This window comes from Seriola lalandi, unplaced genomic scaffold, assembly GCF_002814215.2.
Source record: "Seriola lalandi dorsalis isolate HSWRI2012SDOR001 ecotype SW California unplaced genomic scaffold, Sedor1 jcf7180002054225, whole genome shotgun sequence".
Lineage (NCBI taxonomy): Eukaryota > Metazoa > Chordata > Actinopteri > Carangiformes > Carangidae > Seriola > Seriola lalandi.
Genome location: NW_019524778.1, coordinates 116,618 through 123,646, shown reverse-complemented (window position 1 = coordinate 123,646; position 7,029 = coordinate 116,618). Strand labels below are relative to the sequence as shown.

Below are 7,029 nucleotides of genomic sequence, written 5' to 3'. Positions count from 1 at the left end.
CTCACTTTAATTTGTCGTTTTTTTTGTCTTTTTATGCCTTACTATACTATGGCGTTTTTATGCCTTGCTATACTATGTCGTTTTTATCAATTTTTATGCCTTACTATACTATGACGTTTTTTTGTCTTTTTGTGCCTTACTATAAGTATGACATTTTTTTGTCTTTTTGTGCCTTACTATACTATGACGTTTTTTTGGGGGTTTTTTTGCCTTACTATACTTTGTCGTTTTTTTTGTCTTTTTATGCCTTACTATACTATGACTTTTTTTTTTGTTTTTTTGTGCCTTACTATACTATGACGTTTTTATGACTTTTTATGCCTTACTATACTATGTCACTTTCATGACATTTTATACCTTACTATACCATATAAATGCTAAACCAGGCAAAATAAAAAATTTAGGGAAACAGATTCAGTAAAAATAAATGATTTTATTCACAAACAATTAAAGACTACCATTAAAAGCCAACAGTGGAAAACTCATGGGGAAACTAAAACTGCACCAAAACCAAGTTAACCCAAATTAACAACTACTACAAATTAACAATGTTGCTAGGCTTCAACACAAAAGCTCTGAGCAGCTATCTTTGGGAGAACAGTCACACAGCTTGTCAACCGCTGAATGGCCCAATCTAGCCCCTACCAGGCCTCCTCACTCCACCTTTATGCTCCTTATGGCGAAACCAAGGGCAGCCGTGCTGTGCTGTACCTGCTGGAGAAAAGGGGAGGGAAGAGGGAATGCACACACACACACCACAACACTACACGTAATAGACTTAGTATACTATGACCTTTTTATGACTTTTTATGTCTTACTATAGTATGATGTTTTCATAACATACATACATACATACAATGAAGTTTTTTGACATTTTCAGGCCTTGCTATAGGCCTATGTTTTTTGACTTTTGTATGCTTTAATATGCTATGAAGTTTTCAGGAGTTACTATACAATGACATATTTTTATGTTTTTATGCCTTACTATACCATGACATTTTTGGCAACAGCGGTGCAAGCCTTATAATTGCATAACCCCGTGATCAGCCTGTGGTAATGACATTTTTCTTCTCTTTGTGAGTCAGGGTTTGATTTCCTGGGCAACAGCCACATGAAATTCATCTTAAAAATCTATTCAAGGACCTGGAAAAAGTTTTCAAGCAGCCCTTGCATTAAGAATTAAAAATTGAACAGGCAAAAAAGGACAGACAAGGACAGACAAAATTCAGTTTGCTGAGATATTTATTTACACATTTAACTAGTGGCCATTATATGAAAAGAAAAAACATTTTTACAGTTTATTTACATCACCTGTAAGGCATTATAAAAAAATTGTACATTTGAAATTTGACAGGACAAAAAATAACAACACATAAAACAAACAAAGCTAAATGAATTTACATGAAAGTATAAAATACAACTGAAAGATAAAACTTAAATAAAATGAATACATGGAACAAATGGGAAGAAAATGTCACATTAATTTCATCTTCTTCCCTCTGCAGCTGTTTGAATGTTTCATCAATAATGCGGAGTGAGGTGAGACGAGGGAACGTTAAACCAAACCACTGAGGTTTCTGGGTAATTATACTGAATTACTGTCGATACTTCTCCCGTCAAAACCGAGACTATTGCACTTTTATTTTCTACTGAAACTGAGGAGTGTGTAGACGACACGCCTCCTTCATCTTCAACACATCTGTGTCTATTTTGGGATTACACGTCATTTTACGTCGTAGAGACAACCGCTGATGTTGATATCATTTTGTCATCTAACATCTTTTCTTTCTTCCATATTTCATTTATAATTTGCTTTGTTGTGTTTTTCATAAATTTATCTAACAGAAAACTTGCGATTAATCGATATGACAACAAACATCCAGATAAATATTGTAAATATTGTTAACATTAATAAAAGAAAATCTGCCGAATTAATCTAAAATTTTCCTTAAATATAAGTAATTCTTTAAAAAAAAAACGAACTAAAGAAACCATGTTATGGAACAGACATTAAACTTTATATATTTTTCATTTTGGACAAACAGATACTTTATCTTCAGCTTGATTTTTATTATTAGTTGTTATTAAAAATGGGGAGTTACTTTCGAAACGCTGCAAAATGTTTTCGACACAGAATTTTTATTTATTTATTTTTGGCAAGACATTTGGACGTTGATGTTGTCAGAGAAAAATGTTACTTCAGTTCTGACGGTTTTCATCTTCAACGTTAAGGCTTAAGAATATTTTTCTCAAGAAAACCGTCCTGAAAATTACCGACAGTCCATCAAGTAATAATACACGTTTACAAACGATGCTAAAACTGTGTCAAGATGTTTAACTTGTGTTCACCCCAAACTCACAGATGTGTTGAAAATAAAGTTTTCATCTTGAACAAAACAAAGTCACATTCGTTCCTCTGGTTTGTGTTTGGAGATGAGATTTCTGCTACTGAGACAAAAAAGGATTTAATTAGTCGAAACCTGTTTCTGTTCATGTTGAAACTGTAAGTACATTAATGGGAAATGATTTCATTAACAATTAATAAGCCTGTTTTCCTTCATTACTGCCAGTTCGTTAACGAGTGTAATTAGTGTACCTGTATAAAACAACGGCTCGTGTTCACAAAGTGCTCGTTATCTTCATCTCTCCTCCTCTGATTCGTCACTAACAGGAGTGTGTGGATCCTCTGGAGGTTTAAATAACTGAGTCAGTGACACTTTGAAATTAATGAGAAAGTGCTGTTTGTAGCTGAGTGAGCGACGAGAGCGGAAACAGCTGATTTTCATCTTTAACTTTTAGTTTTTGGGCATTTTAGTTTGAGTTACTGTTCAGTCTGAGCGACATTAACTTCCAGTCTCCATCTTTTAATGTCAAGTGCTTCCTTAACACTTTGGTCAAGTTTTATTCTGAAAACACACCTCCTCAGTTAACTTCCTGGCTAGCTGAGAACAGGTGTGTGTCTGTGTCTTAGTGTAAAGTTTCTGTAGTTTGAGAACAACATCTGAATCTAAACTTCTTCTTTAGGACGTCTCAAAAACACTGAAACCTACATGTTTGTGGACTTGGCCTCGTGCTCTGGTTTGTGTGTTTTTGCTGTAACACTGGTGTGAAGCAGGAACACTCAGCAGAGCAGCAGCAGCCTGGAGGTGTGAACAAGGTTCAACACTGTGTGAAACTCAACAGCAGCAGCGACAGTCTGGACTCGGTTCACTGCAGATTTTCAATTTGCTGCTGCAGACGCTCGCCGTCTTCGCTCTGCGCGGTTTGAAATTTAAAAGATAAAGAAAATCTGCTTCACCGTCCTCTCTACCTCCTCCTCTTCCTCCCGGCTGCTCGTTGTCTGCTGAGTTTCCCGCTCTAACGACTGACAGAAGCTGCAGTCGATGGCGGCTCAGGGAGAAAACTACAGAGCGGCAGCTTGGTCCACGGTTTTGTGTGTGTGTGTGTGTGTGTGTGTGTGTGTGTGTGTGTGTGTGTGTGTGAGAGAGAGGTAGGGATGAAATGGAGGTGAATGGTACATTGATAGTGTGTGTAAATCAAAGGAGTGTTAAACACAAAGTGAAGGGGGCGTCGTCTTGTGTCTGAGGTTCAGAAAGAAGAAACGTGCTGCTTTCAATGACATCATTCAGTGTGTAGGGTGAATGTGTCACTCATTTTCATCATCCATTAATCTGCTAATTGTTTCATTTTCAGTTAATAGACTAATTGTTTCAGCTGTAAAAACAATTAATATGCAACTATTTTGTAAACAATAAATTGTTTTTAAAAACCAGTTCCAAACATTAAATGTGATTTTTCTACCTTCTATGATAAAAAGATGAATATTGTTCAGTTTGTGACTGTTGATCAAACAAAACCACCTGCAAGCAACAATTATATTCATGATCGAGGAATCTGCAGATGGCTTTCGATTATTATTTTCTCAATTAATCATGTAGTCGATAAAATGTCTGAAAAAAGAGAAAATGATCCGTCCATGTGAATCTGAGGCGACGGCTTCTCGTGTCTAAAACACAAACGTTTTCAGTTTACAAAGATAGAAACAAAGAAAATCTTAATTTTTGCTTTAAAAAAGACTCAAACAATCGATCGATTATCAAAATGTTTGAAGCTTATTTTTCTACCGATCCAGTTATAGATTTATCATTTATTATTGCAGCTCTGAGAAACTGATTCTGACACATTTTAGAGCATAATCAGCAGATAATCAATAATGACAGATATCATTAGCTGCAGCTCTAATTGTCATTAGTCCATCAGCAGTAAATCTTCACATTGAAGAAGCTGGAATCAGAAGATGTTTGGGGGTTTTTTCTGAAAAAATGATTAATGGATTATGAAAATAATTGCTGATTCATTCAATCAGTCAATCAGGTAATTGATTAACTGACGATATAATTAACCACGTGACAGTGGGGTCAGTACATCAGGACGTAAACGTGAGGTTAACAGCTGACTCAACAAACAACAACAATGGAGGAAAGCTGAGAAGGAAAATGGCCGCCTGTCGTCACCTCCTCCTCGAGTGTCGACACGGAGCTGCTGTTAAAGTCTCACCGGGGAAAAGTAAAACAAAAACAAAAACAAAATACAAACATTTTTTTACTTGCATTTTCACAGACGACGCAGCGAGCGGGAAAAGTTCTGCTACAAAGACTAAAAAGCCTCATTCTCAAGCCAAAACTAGTGAAAGCTAAATGCAAAGCCGCTGTTGCAGCTCCAGGATCTGCATGATGCCGCGCCTAAAAGTTTCTATCTAATCTGCTTTAATTATCAGTCGTGGTCGTCTGCTTTAGTTCCCGCTAACGACGCACAGAGGAAACAATGAGTCACTTAATGCCCCATTAATGAACTCACTCTGTGTGGTTTGTTTGTTTTTTCAAAGAGTTCCTGATGATGCTGCAGAGATAAAGTGCTGAGGGTGAATCTGGATCCTTCGAACACTGCGACGGCCCCACATCCCTGCGTCCTCACTTCCTGTCGGCTCACTGCGCTTCGACGTGGTTCGTCGTGATCTTTATGGATCATTTTGACCTAAACTTGTGACTGTGTCCCTCCCTCACAGTTTGGTTTTTAACTTTCAAATTATTAAACACAAGTAGAAAAGACTCAAAAACATCAGTCACAAAATATTTAGTCATAGTTTGATTAGGATCAATGATGAGATGTGTAATTTGATTCCTTACTATTGATTAGAAAGACGACTGCTGCACCCAAACTTCCCATGTTCAGAGTTTGGTTTTTTTTTGCAAACAGATTAAATTTGAAGAAGCTACGAGACTAATTAATCTTCTACAACCAATAATCAGCATCAGCCATGCCACTGCAGGTTCCCATCGTGTTTAGATCCAGAACGGTTCAAGCTAAAACGCAGCAAATGAATCATAGTGTGAGATCAAAACCACAAGGACCCACGTTAATTAGTAATTAATCCACAGAGGAGGTTTTACCTTTTTTCTTTTTGAAGCCTTTAGAAAATTATTAGCACCGAAAATTAGAACTGGAGTCTTTGAGAATGACACAGGGCGTAACACTCTGTGTTAGTGGTGTTTGTGTCGCAGCGTGGAGTTTGTCCTCCCAGCCGGCAGGGGGCGCAACACATTACACTGAGTCAGTTTTTAATTAGTGACACTACTGTTCTTCTCCAAAACATAATCCATCAGGTTAAATACTGACAGCGGCTGTAGAGGTTTACAACTGACCGACCACTTTGGTTTTTCCCGCTCCCGCTGGTCCCAGCACAGATTCCAGGCGACGCCGGAGCCGTTTCCTCCTCTCGTTGCTGTTCGAGCCTCCGCCTTCACGTCATCTCGGCTTGTGCTCGCTTCAAGCTCCGTAGCGAAGCAGCCCGGAGCGAGACTTTAGCTTCGGGCTACGTAGCTTCAAGCCTCACAGGTTAGCCGCTGACGTTAGCATCAGTGTCAGCGCTGACGGGAGGGGGAGGGGAGGGCGAGCTAGCATCCACCTCTGAAGTTCATGTCCGGCCGGCGCGAGCTCCAACCGTCACAGCTAGCATTTGAAGATAGATGGCGTTAGCGTCGACGTTAGCTAGTGTTAGCTTCTCAGAGCCGGGCTGGTGTTTTTGTCCGTCTCTTTGTTTCCATCCTTCATCAGAGCAGAAAACACCTGAGAGTAAACAGGAAATGAACCGTTAAAACACAGCGTCAGGAGAGGCAAACTGGGCAAATGCTTGAAGCCCCCCCAAGAGGAAGATGGGTCCCTGATGGCCCCTCATATTGGCACATATTGCAATGACACTACAAACACTGCTTCTGCCCGAAAACCCCCTAATTGGGCTCCTGATGGTGTGTGGTGTAGCTTCTACCCATTGCCTGCATGTGAGGCATTCAGGGAACATCTGTAAATTGTAGCGTCTGCCAAGAGTCTGCATGTTTGGCTTCAATAAGTCTAGGATCCCCACTGACTGACCTGAGCCCAGCGGCGGTTTCTGCTGATCATGTGTGTGTTGGCCATGGCGGCGAACAGCGTGTGCGACTGCAGGTCCTCCGGCAGGCGGGTGAGGAACTGAGCGATGTGGATGAAGTCCATCTGCAGCAGGACGTCCTCGAACAGGCGCAGGATACCCAGCCCCGTCCGAAACAAGCTCTCCTCCCCGTCCCGACAGAACACGTCCCACACCCGGCACGCCACGTCGAGGGGGAGGGACTTACTGTAGAGAGTGAAGATCCTGGACAGACGGGACAAAACACACGTTTACAACATATTTAAATAACTGAATGAAAAACATCCATTAAAGGTGCATCATTATTGATCTGTAATGAACGATCGGGCTTCTGGTTTCACTGAAGCTGTGAGATTTAAAATCGATCGATGTATAAAAACTGCTTTTAATGTGGATTCTCAGTCAGAAATAAATGAAATGCATCACTAAAAATATATTTAATGATAATCACCTATAAATTATATTAAATTTATGTTTATAAATATTATTTTAAATTTATTTAAAATAATTATTTATTTATTATATAATATTTATTTTAAGTGAACTTCGGCTCCAGTAAAAGTGGA

At 39.2% G+C, this 7,029-nt stretch overlaps 1 pseudogene across 1 annotated transcript in view; it reads right to left on the bottom strand.

The window, feature by feature from the left end:
* Positions 1-1,224: 1,224 nt before the first annotated feature.
* Positions 1,225-7,029, bottom strand: part of LOC111653565 (TBC1 domain family member 12-like) — a 23,191-nt pseudogene continuing 17,386 nt past the window's right edge. Inside the window, exons 9-10 of the transcript XR_015437126.1 lie at positions 6,430-6,688; positions 1,225-6,126 (exon numbers count right to left, since the gene is read on the bottom strand). The product of XR_015437126.1 is annotated as a TBC1 domain family member 12-like (transcript). The remainder of the gene's footprint in view (positions 6,127-6,429; positions 6,689-7,029) is intronic.